We start from the raw sequence: 12,496 nt of genomic DNA, 5'->3' as shown, positions 1-12,496 counted from the left end.
AAATTGGTCGTTCTGATATTCCACGGTTAACTGTAAGTGATATTATTACAAAGTAGAAGCGTTTAGGAACAACAACAACCTAGCCACGAAGCAGGAGACCACGTAAAACCACAGAGCGGGTCAATGATTGCTAAGGTGCATAGTGCGAATAAAGTTGGTCCGCTAATTCCATAGCTGAAGAGTTTTGTACTTCCAATGGCATTAATGTAAGCACAAAAACTGTGCGGCGGGAGCTTAATGGAATGGGTTTCTATGGCTGCTGCATGCAAGCCTCACATCACCAAGACCAATGCCAAGCGTCGGATGAAGTGGTGTAAAGCACACCAACACTGGACTGTGGAGCAGTGGAAACTTGTTCTGTGGAGTGATGAATCACGCTTCTCTGTTTGGCAGTCAGATGGGTGAGTCTGGGTTTGGAGAGTGCCGGGAGAGGGTTACCTGCCTGACTGCATTATGCCAATTGTGAAGTTTGGTGGAGGAGAGATAATAGTATGGGACTGTTTTTCAGGATTTGGTCAAGGCTCCTTATATCCAGTGAAGTGCAACCTTAATGCTTCAGCATACCAAGTCATTTTGGACAATGCTGTGCTTCCAAATTTTGTGACAACAGTTTGGGGAAGGTCCTTTTCTATTCCAACATGACTGTGCCGCATTGCACAAAGCAATGACTACAAAGACATGGTTTGATGAGTTTGGTGTGGAAGAACTTGACTGGTCCACACAGAGTCCTGACCTCAACCCCATCAACCACTTTTAGGATGAACTGGAACGGAGATTGCGAGCCAGGCCTTCTCTTCCAACATCAGTGCCTGACCTCATAAATGCTCTACAGAATGAATGAACACACATTCCCACAGAAATACTCTTAACATCTTGTGGAAAGCCTTCCAAGAAGAGTGGAAGCTGTTATCACTACAAAAGGGGGACCAACTCCATATTAAAGTGTATGTATTGTATGTAATTCAATACAATGTCATTACAGTCCCTGGTGGAGTAATGGTCAAGCATCCTAATACTTTTGTCCATATAGAGTGTATATGTGTGTGTGTGTATATATATATATATATATATATATATATATATATATATATATATATATATATATGTTAACCCGTGCATGATACTCATGCATTCTAGTCAAATCAAGCTACTTAAGGTGTTAAAAAGGTTCTTGTCATGCATTTGGGCCTGGCCCAGGCCTCCTCAGGGGAAGAGCGTTACTTCCCGACGTAAGCGCCCTTTTTTAACGTGGTTTTGTCCACATGTCACCACCTCATCATTTTTCTCCATCACCTCATCCTTCATCTTTATCGCCACATCCTTCATCAAGCTACTTAAGGTGTTAAAAACTCCCCACTGTCACCCCCGGCAACCAGCAACCACTCCCAACTGTCACTTCTCCTTCAAGAAATATATAGGTCAGTGTATAACTCTGCCCAGCAGGTGGCGCTGCAGCTTGTTGTTTTTTTTTTCACACACGCCACTAGGCATTTATATAGTAGATATATATATATATATATATATATATATATATATATATATAATGTGTGTGTGTGAAATGTTCACAGGATTCAGAGGGCGCAAGCTGATAATAATTAGTTTATATAGCACCTGATACTAAGTGCAAATAATATAAACGAGAAAGTATTTCACAGTGTCCGTGGCTTTTCCTTCCTTCTTTCTCATGGAATTGATCAAACCAAGCAGACTTTAGTCCACGCGTCCTCCCCTTAATTGTCCTGATCTCCTTGGTTACAACTGGATTCTAGAAAATCAAACGAACAGGGGACGCTTCCATGGTGCGTTATCCAAAATATAATTTTGTTAAAATACACAAATATTGCACGTGCCAGTAGTAGATAAAAATATCAGCATATTTTAGTCACTTGCAGGTTTGCTCCTGACGTCTCTGTGGATTATCCAGCAAAGAGCAACCTCACACACAATGATCCTCGTCTATCCCCTCAACGCATTTCGTCTGGGTGACTTCGTCAGGACTCCGTTCGATTCGGCACCCCAAAATTCGTATCTGTTGGATTTCTCTGAATCTGATTCGCTCATCTCTAATATAAATATATACTGGAGATGTCCCATGATCTGAACACCTCCTAGATTTATATCTGTGGCTACTTCTCCCTCAGCATAGTGAGTGAGGAGCGTTAACAGGCCCTTACTGTACTATTCTTACGCCTGCACAGTACCTCCACCGTTCCACCTCTGTAAGTACAGAGGTGCAACATGGAGATACGTCGTGGTCTGAAAGCAGACCTAAATATTTATGCTCTGTAAGAAAAAGTGCTTTTTGTGCTTACGAGTTGGACTTGCATTTCTACATATGCCAATCTGCAAACATCTAGTGTATATTTGTGTGAGCTGTAGTGTATAATCAGTAAGGAAACTTCCTATGATGTTGAACCATTACTGCTAATGTAGCCGTCCTTGTACATCAAACGTTGGCAGTTTTTGTGCTTTTTGATAATAAATGAATTATCTTCATAAAATGATGTGACTTTTCAGGCTTGCACACACGGGCGGTGAAATCAGCGTTCAATAGTGTTTTTATAGCCTGCTAAATGCCCTTTAATGCTGATAGTCAAAGAAATAATGTAATTGAATAGAACTGTAGAGAGATACACTTTCTGACAAACATTAACTTTGCAATAGTTTCAACGTTTTCTGTAGTGTTGATGAACAGTAACACTTGGTGCAGTATAATGGCATTCTATATGATTGCCCAGTAAGTACACCGCACACTGTACTGCACCGAAGCTCTGAGAACACTTTGAATGCTCTGTGAAAAGCAAGAACAAAGTACAAGCTTTTGTCTTTTACAGAGGCATTGGTTTTCAGTGCATGTTTAGAAGGCTAGAGTATGCAGGGCTGTGGCAATGAAAAGCTGCTACATATTGTGCAGTGACTCTTCAGAAGATGTGATGCCTTTCATTTAACTGAACTCTCCCACAATGGCTTCCTCACGTTTCAGGATCATATATCCGTGCGTTTCATCTTGTGCCGGCCTCAGAGCTACACGTTTAGCGGATGGATGTCTTAAAGGCTCAGCTGCTTCCTTAATCTGGAATAACTATGCAATGCATTGTCAGGCTGAAGGGTTGGCTGACAATGGCATTAACAGCAGGTATTTGTGAAGTCACCTGGATAACTTCTTAAAGATTACACAGCCAGAAGTGACATCTAACTCTTAGGGCTTTGAAGAGTGAGTACTGAGACCAGAGGGTACTAGTTTAGCAATTAGTTTTTGAAGTACATTTCTGGCAACTTGCAATTACCTGAGTTTGTACCTGCGTTTCCCACCTTTCTTAAGACAGCCCTCATAAATTACAAATGATAACATTGGCTTTGTAGTGACTAGTGGTTAATGTATGTTAAAAGGATATTTTCATGCGTGTATGTCTGTTAAATATGCTTGTCCTTTTCATGCTCTAATCGTGTTTTAATGTAATAAAAAAATTCAGGTTTTTTTAATTTAATCTTTTCATTTAATTTTAATTTAATTTGCATTTAAAACTGTAGATGTTTATGCTATTAGTTAACTGATTTAATTGATAAACATAGAAGTAATAACAAAGAATAAAGCATTTTTTTAAATGAGATGGCGATTACAGAATAATTCTTGTGGCGAAAGATGGCAAATCTTACCACCGCCAGGTGGCCCACGGTAGTCCTTGGGCAATGCAGTAACAAGCCCTATTACCATTGAACACCTGATTTTGCAGGCACTCATTGATACATATGCCCCACAATTTTTATCCTGTTAAGAAAAATGTTTTCTTTATTGCCTATTCCCTGCCTCCCCATTTATTTTTATTTTTTTTATAGATCAAGCAGATAAGACGTAGCAGAAAGGAAATGGGTAACAAAGGAAAGGGGAAGAAATAAAATAAAAAAGTTGGGGATGGAATAGGGCAGAAAATGTGTGTGTTGCACCAGTACCATTATATCATATATAATTCTATACATTAACCCCCAGCTAAGGTTCAGGTATTTACATAAAATGTGGCAGATGTAAATGCCACCCACAAGGGAGCTAAGACAGGCCAGGTTTCAGGGGACATAGAGGGTTCCAGCATGTGTGTGGCTTCCTGCAAGGCCTTGATATTTGCAAATGTAGGTAAACTTATATCAAATCTGGCCACAGCCCCACAAAATAAAAAGTGACCAAGTGCCTCAAAAGACCCTACAGTAGTAGTTTTACCCATAGTTCCATGGCTGTCCGATGGCGGGGAGAACAGGAAGATCCAGATAGGGGAGTTTCATAATATAGACAGGAGAGTTTTGAAATATAAATATAAATTTTGGCAAATGTTTACATTTTAGTAAATCGAACCTTCCCATAATGGTCTAAGGCAAAAGAAAAAAGACAGAAGGGCGTCCCGCAAAAGTATAATCCTGTAATCAGGTCTGTGCAGAAAATTGATGTGTAGATTGCACTCGCTGCAAGATCAAACACCAGCTCAAATTTTCGCTCCAGCAGAAGACCACCTGGCACCCTGAGAAATTATGTCAGCGTTTGAAGGGCATCATCACCAATTAAGCTGTCATAGTTGTACTATCAGTTGAGGCTTTGTTTTATCTAGATGAGCCTCCATTGACTGTCTTGGCCTAACTTACTGTTCGCAATACAGTTTATTATGCTTGTCAGCTGGCGTTTGATTTGTCGATGACACCAGTCACATCTTGCAGTGAATGTAATCAATACATCTTAGTCGAGGAGTCAGCTGCTCTTTAAACACCATGAGGTTCAGATGCAATGCGGGGAATTGGGGGACATCTCTATCAATTTGAATTCTTAAGTGTGTGAAGGTGTCTATCCACTGGAGTGTGTCTGTGTCCAAGAACAATAACAGGGACTTAGGCCATTATACCCTACGGTATAATATGTGACCTCATTGAGTATAATTGTAAGGACTAAAGTTGACATTTTAGAGGGAGAAATCTATTCAAAGTGAAGTGTTACACGATAAGACTGTGCGGGGATCTCCGCTCATTTTTACTTATCATACAGCTATTCCAAGCTGGCAGCTAGCTACAAGTGTGCCATGCAGTGGGCCTTTTCTAGAACCGGAAGAGGAAGGGGATTCAGTTAAAATAAATGTTGAAGGACAGTCATGTTTACCAGCAGCTGACTGTTTTAATATTTCTACAATGATACCACACCACCACTAGCTGCACAGAAATGCTAGTCGCTAATGGCTGCTTTATTATTGGTGGCTGATAATGCTTCTGCCTTACAGTAGCCACACCCAGAGCCGTAACTTAACATTTTAGCACCCAGGGTGAGAATGAAAACTGCCGCCCCACTAGCCTTTTATTTTAACCAAATTAACCTAAAATATTCATAAATTGCACCCCCCTTCGGCATTGCGCCCTGGGCGATCGCCCCTCTCGCACTGCCCTAGTTACAGTCCTGGCTACACCCACTTTCCCCACCACCAGCTACAACTGTTTTTCCACTACCTTATATATCAAGTCTTCCCTACGCCTCTTAGATTGAATGCTTATTTGGGCATATTTACCTTCTATTTTGTGTCATTGTATGTCATTTGTTTGTGTCATGATCCCCTCACTATATAACGCTGCGTAATATGTCAGCACTTTACAAATAAAAGACAATAATAATAATAATAATAATAATACAACACAGAGATCAAGACACCTGCTGTCCCACTGAAGAGATCTCCAGGGGAAAATGATCAGATGGAGTGTTGGGAGGGTAAATAGCAAAGAATATGTCAGGAGGGAATATTTGGGAAGCGAATGCCAAATCAGTATGCAAAAAGGATTTATGAGTGGCAGATACAGGAATGTGCACTAATATTTGGGTGATTCCATCTCCATAACTCAGTCTGAACTGTGGAATCGGGGCCAGATCTGATGTAGCTGTCATGTGAGGAATCATGTTACGTTTCCCATAATTAAGAGGCTAACCTGCAGTAATGGAGCTAGCGCATTCTTACCGGCTTTCATTTCTTGTAAGGGGGCATGGCGCGTTCAAATTTTGGCCCCACCTCATGCGACAATATTGATATTTAACACAATTCAACGTGAATCACGCCATTGAGGCTCACATCCTGCCCATTTCCTTGTGAAGTGGGCAGGATGTGAGCCTCAATTCGGGAGAATAGCTTGCTCTACCGGGAGTCTGGGACCTACCCGGAATTTGGGAATCTCCCAGACGTTCCGGGAGAGTGGGCAAGTATGAGCTAGCGGGTCACTGATATAGAACTGCCATTTTAAAGGGGGAGTGGCTATCAGCACATAAACTTATGTATGTAAATTTATTTAAAAACCCAACCTCCGGGAATAAAAAATAAATTATTTCTCTTTTATTTGTAATTGTTCTTTTCTAACTTTATAAAATACTATGTTTCACAAAGTCTACTCAGAAGACAAGTTTTCTATTATATTTTCATCTCATATCAAACATCCTGCGATGGCTTCTTGGGGATGATGGTACCTGTTTCTTACTGGTATAGGCAATTGATGAATCTGTACAGAGGTCAAAGTCTTAACAGGCAGCAAGTCAAGATTGCTTTGTAATCAATTGCACATGATTAGAGGTAATGCAGAAAGCAGCACAATCATCATTATCCTGTCTTTGATCTCAGTCAGTACCATCTTGTGAAAGTTACGAGACATTTCTGCTTTGAAGTAAACAGCAATATAAGTAATTCAGGTAGCTGTTTACAAAAGGTTACCGCACAAAAATGGCCTTTTTCCCTGTTGGAAGAAGCAATAATGCTGCGTGTCTGAACACTGTCAGATTTTCTCTGCTTGTAAGTATTTTATAATGTCCCAGATAATGTAACGCAGTGCAAAATGGATAGACTGTTCGATTGACCTTTTGGAGATAATTTTACATACCTACCTGTTTATGACACACGTGCACACAGCAACGGACATGTTTGATAGAGATTATAAAATAACTTGGGATTTCTGTAGCATTTTTCCCACTTGTTAATGTGATTTGCCTAAATGTGTCTTAGTTTGCAGAAGTGCAAACAGTGATTTGTGTAGTTGTCTTCCAGTGCCATTATTAGCAAATGGATCAGTAGGCTGAATGGTGACATGTGGTATAAGCAGCTATCCTAATACAATCCTGCATAGCAAATAGATCAGTAATTCCTATGTATGAAATACAGTACTTCATGTCACTGTAACAAAACACACTTAGGCAAAAATGCCTCATAGATTGTAAGCTTGTGAGCAAGGCCTTCTTACCTCTCTGTCTGTATGTATTACCCAGTATTGCTTTATTACTGTTTGTTCCTAATTGTAAAGCACTACAGAATTTGCTGGCGCTATATAAATATATGTTGATGATGATGACGATTAATAAACTTATTTTCTGAAAATCACACAAGTTCTGTAAGCACAATATTGGAGAATGAATGTTTAAAAAACAAGTAAAGCAAATATTTGGCATTACTATATAACAAAGGCTGTATTACTGAGCTGAATAATATACAAAAAATAAACTGAGTACATATATTCAAATTAAATATGTCAATAATACTTCTTTTCACCCCTCTGAGGCATTAGGAGGGAGTTGCTTCTCTAACTAAACACGGAGACATTGACTAAGAAGCTTCCATTGCAGATATATACTGTGTGGATTAACTTGATTTATACTTTGGGGCAGAGCCTGTGATGTCACAGCTGCTCAAGTGACTGCAGCCTGAGCTTTTTTTTAAACTGTATTAGATTCCATGATGACACTGTCTTAATGATGTAGTCTGTAATGTAGTAGGAGGATAACAGAGCTGCTATGGAATTTCAGGTTGACATTGAAAAATATCTTTTACCTTCATAGTTCGTCGCTGAACATTCTAAATTGTTGGTTTAGTGATGCTTTAAAGGGATATAAAGGAAAATCCAGTGCGGCTCAGTGTGACGATTTTTGTTTAACAGCTGCAAGAAGTGAGAAACTTTTAAATAAGAGATGGGGAAGGGAGTTCAAGGGAGATTTAGAAAGTACAGAGTGGAGGTCCAAGTAGCGAGGAGTAGAGATGAAAGCACGTTGCATGCCCCTGTATTTCAGACCTAGGACCTGGTGCTTACAGTTTCTGCCACTCGTATACTGGTAAAGAAAAGAGTTTTATAAAATTATAAGCAGAGAGCTGGGGTGGAGGTAAGTCTTTAATAAGGTGGAACAGTAGTAAATAGTATCCAAATTTAATATTTAACTCTTTGGGTGGGGGGCTCAAAGAATGCATGTGAGGCCCTGGAAACCTTTCATATTCTACACTATAAACAGATGCTCATAAGGACGCTGATCCAGAGCGAGTACAATGCTAGTTTACGTCCAGGGCGTACTAACATAGGCTGAGTACAGTGAAGGTGTGTCTGCAAAATTGCAAATGGATGCAGATTGGGAAAAAGATGAATAAACTCTTGAGAAAGCTGTAGTATTCCTGCTATCTATCATTTTTGATGCCAGGTATCTCTACTTCAATCCATCCTAAATGCTTCTGCAAGACTGATCTTCCTCTCTCACCTATTCACATCTGTTGCACCACTTTGCAAATCCCTACACTGGCTCCCTGTCTCCTCAAGAATCCAATTCAAATTACTCACCCTTACCTATAAAGCCCACAACAACACTACCCCTGCATACATCTCAAATCTCATATCAAAATACTCTCCCTTCCGTCCTCTTAGATCAACCTCTGACCTGCGCCTTGTCTGGTCTCTGGTAGCCACCTCTCACTCCCGCCTACAAGACTTCTCCTGTGCTGCTCCCCACTTATGGAATTCCCTATTGTGCCCAATCAGGCTTTTCCACATCCTTCAAATCTTTAGACACTCTCTGGAAACCCATCTCTTTTAGATTACCTTATTCCAGATAATGTTATTTGGGGCAGGGACTGATGTGAATGAGTTCTCTGTACCGCGTTTCAGAATCAGTTGTGCTATATAAATTAATGGTGGTGATGGTTATTCGTAAGTTCACTGAACAGCCTTCCGCAGTAGGGTTTAGTGTATTGGTGTAGAACTTTAGACATGGTATAATTTGCTGTAGTTGCGGGGAAATAATCCTTTGGAGAGTTAGGCCATGTGCACAATTATCCTCTCTCCTCCATTCCAGTTTCTACTTACCTAGAGATTCATTACAGAGACAGATTACAGAGCAGAGACTAGGAAAATTGTGTTTTAGGCATTTTAGGAGACAGTATTGTCACAGTGGGGATCAGATATAACTACTGAAGGAAGAACTACTAAATGCAGCTACAATGTATGCCAATAACTGCATGTTGGGAGTGCTGAGAGTGGGAGCCATGGACAGAGTTGGTAGTGGGCACAATACTCAGCCCCTGTCAGGTAGCACTTTCTGCTATGAGTAACAGCAGTTTGGTCTGGGAATAATGTGGGTTATTTGGGGATCTATAGCATATGGGTATAGTCAGGGGACGGCTGGTAAAGTTTAGCCCGGGGGGCATGACCCGACTCAGCAGCCTATTTTAATGGAAAAGGAAGCCCAGTGACACAGCCCAAGTTAGCCCACTATGGGACCAGCATAGGGGGCAGATTGCCCATTAGCCCAGCCTGCCCCTTAGTATAGTAGCTGTCCTCTTAGACCATGTTGCTCTGTTGGTATCTGGTGTGGGTTGTATGTAGGCCTAGCTCAGTTTTACACTAGTTGCCTGTATGGCTTGTTATACAATGTTTAAATCCATGCTTGTGTTTCCTGGTGTTGAGTTTCAGTCGAAAAATCCATTTCCCCATTTGCTAGACAGTAATATATATGTGTGGTGAACTCCCAGATTCATCCCTTCAGATATGAACTGTGTAGGTGAAATACATAGGTCCGTCTTAATTTAACCCTGCTGGTCTGTTAAAAATTAAAAGTATTACATCCCCACTCAATTACAGACAGTCAATCGTCTTCTACATCTTTAAGACAGTGTTCTAATGGGATATGATACAGGTAAAACATCTGAATCTTTTGAGCTGCTATGATATCACTGATAGCACTTGCTGCAGAAGTGTGAAAAACAAGGTTCACATATAACTTCCTAGTAATTTATTGGGTATTTATCAGCTCATTAATACACAACTTTGTATATATAGTAACATATCATGCTCCCTTTGGTAAATACTTTTTTACACATGACCAGCTCATTTTCTTATATTTCACATTTTCTGAAATAGAGTGCCTGGCTCCAGATATTGATGGCATACTGCTTATTGCCTCTTCAAATAAGTGGCCTGGATGGAACTGATAGCCAAGGCCAGTTTTTTCATGTAGCACACAATACTTGATAGCTTATTTGTACACTGAAATTTAAAGTTGATATTTGTGTGCTACATGAAAAAACAGTCTGTATTTAACTTATGTGCAAAACAGAAAACTAATTTTCACCCCTTGCATTGTTACATGGTTTTGTCCAGGAGACTTAAATAAGAAGTTTCTCAAGTTAAGATCCTTAATGAATCAGGCCCAACATTTTGAAAATGTAATGCTATGTTTAATATTTTGCAACACATAATGCAGTATTTTTGCGAGTTAATGGTCATTAACTAAGCAATGGAGTATATAAGAAACACATAATTAAAATTGAAACCTCAGTCAATGAAAAGTCAATGAAAAATGCTTTTGTAACATTTTAGAAGTTAGCAAACATGGTGAAGACATAATTTAAGTTTGTTAATGAATCAGGCCCAAGAGTTGGAGGGCTGCATGTGCACTCTGCTCGCCCCCGTTCTGATGGGGTGAAGGATTGGCAGGCTATCGTCCAACGCTAGCTTAGACAAATACAATTTAGTAAGAGGTCCTTTGAGTATCTCCATGGATTTTCAGGGATGGATTATTTTTGCCTTGTTAGATTAACTTCTCACACACATTTCATAGACACATGGCAGTTTATTTATAAAATAATACAAAGACGAGCATACAACAAAGCAATTAACAATTATAAATGGATTTAGAAAACTAAAGCAAATGTATACATAAATATAGTATATAAATATAGTAAAAAAAACAAATGTTTGCATACAATAAATTAAATATAAATAGTGCATTTAGAACAAGTGCTTAGTGAAAAGAACACTCACTATGTGATGCAACAATAAAAAATACAACTCATTTTGGTTACAAAACTTATCACATTAATACACGCTTCAGTTCCTTTAATGCCTCTTAAATGCCTTTTTTTCTTTGCTATAGTAATAGCCATTTCATGTAGTAACAAAATTAGGAACCTGTCCCTTTTATACAGATAATTCTTACCGACAAATATCATCATACATCTTAATTATCTATACAATAGTTGTAAGCAAATGTTTTTTTTTTAATGATATATTTATTTTATGGTAGTTGTTGGCATTTGCTTGTTTCATTGGCACATTAATTTGATTGTATGATAATTTTGAAACGTTTGGAAATTTGCAGGGTATATATAGTATAGTATAATATAATATATATTGCCTTTGGTTCTTGGCCAAGGATATAGGCCTGGCAGCCCATAGGCTAAACATGTCCATCCACGGCCCTGAACTTTGAGAAAACCATTGTATGACATATTCATAGTTGGCCATATTTGAATTGAAAGGGACATTTGGTGCTTGGCTCACTTCAGCCCCCGTTATACCACCAATATTATATGTTCACTAGACATGGCTATACATTGGTTATCTTAATCTTAAATCCACATGTTTAATAAATATTGACTTCTAAACCTCAAAGAATCAAAATGGAGAGATTTGCATCTCATGCACAGCGAGAGATTGTGCGGTACAGTTGGTCAGTATTGTCAAGTAGCGATTTCCAAGGAAAGATTGGTGATTGCTCCTGGAAATTACAGACAGTTGGAGTTGGTTACTATGCATACTTTTCTTTTGTATGACTTGGTATACAATCATAAATTTATAATATACACAAATCATGAAAAGTCTATACAGACCAGTGGCCCTTAGACCAATGCCAATTATAGAAACCACCCAAATGAATCCTGTACAAGATACATTGCAATCTCTTATGAATAGAATTTAAGGGGTTTTTATGAGACATTATTGAATATTACAGTGTGGTGGTTTTTCTCTGGGTAGTGTAACATTTGAGAGACATATTCAACAGCAAGTCACTGAAGGGTATGAATGATGCAACTTTAGGTCGTGTCATATGATACTGAAAGTCAGCTGGTGAATCCTAAGGCATAGGAGTGTGCACTCTGGGACCCCAAATTAGGCCTCAGAATCTGTTTTTGGAGTTCCTCGATTATCAGATATGCAGTACGTTCTTATGGGAAATGCCTCATTTAGATTCCCAGAACAATGGCATGTTGACTCTTTCACTTTGGGTTCCAGATAAAAAAATATAATGGTTGAGCACTACTTTCACAAGGTGCTGAAATTATATTAGAATCCTTTTTCTGTTCATTTCAATTTATATTACACTTTGCATTATAACATGACTGCTGGAGTATGCCACACATGCATTGCATTGTGTTGTGTTTTCTTTTCACCTTTTCCTGAAAAT

At 39.1% G+C, this 12,496-nt stretch overlaps 1 long non-coding RNA gene across 2 annotated transcripts in view; it reads left to right on the top strand.

Annotated features, from left to right (window-relative positions):
• Positions 1 to 12,496, top strand: part of LOC142103911 (uncharacterized) — a 280,023-nt gene that overhangs the window by 12,947 nt on the left and 254,580 nt on the right. The gene's annotated exons all lie outside the window — the stretch shown is intronic.

The sequence above is a fragment of the Mixophyes fleayi genome, chromosome 10, assembly GCF_038048845.1.
Source record: "Mixophyes fleayi isolate aMixFle1 chromosome 10, aMixFle1.hap1, whole genome shotgun sequence".
Lineage (NCBI taxonomy): Eukaryota > Metazoa > Chordata > Amphibia > Anura > Limnodynastidae > Mixophyes > Mixophyes fleayi.
Note: the sequence above shows the minus strand (reverse complement) of the source record. Positions and strands in the feature narration are given on the sequence as shown.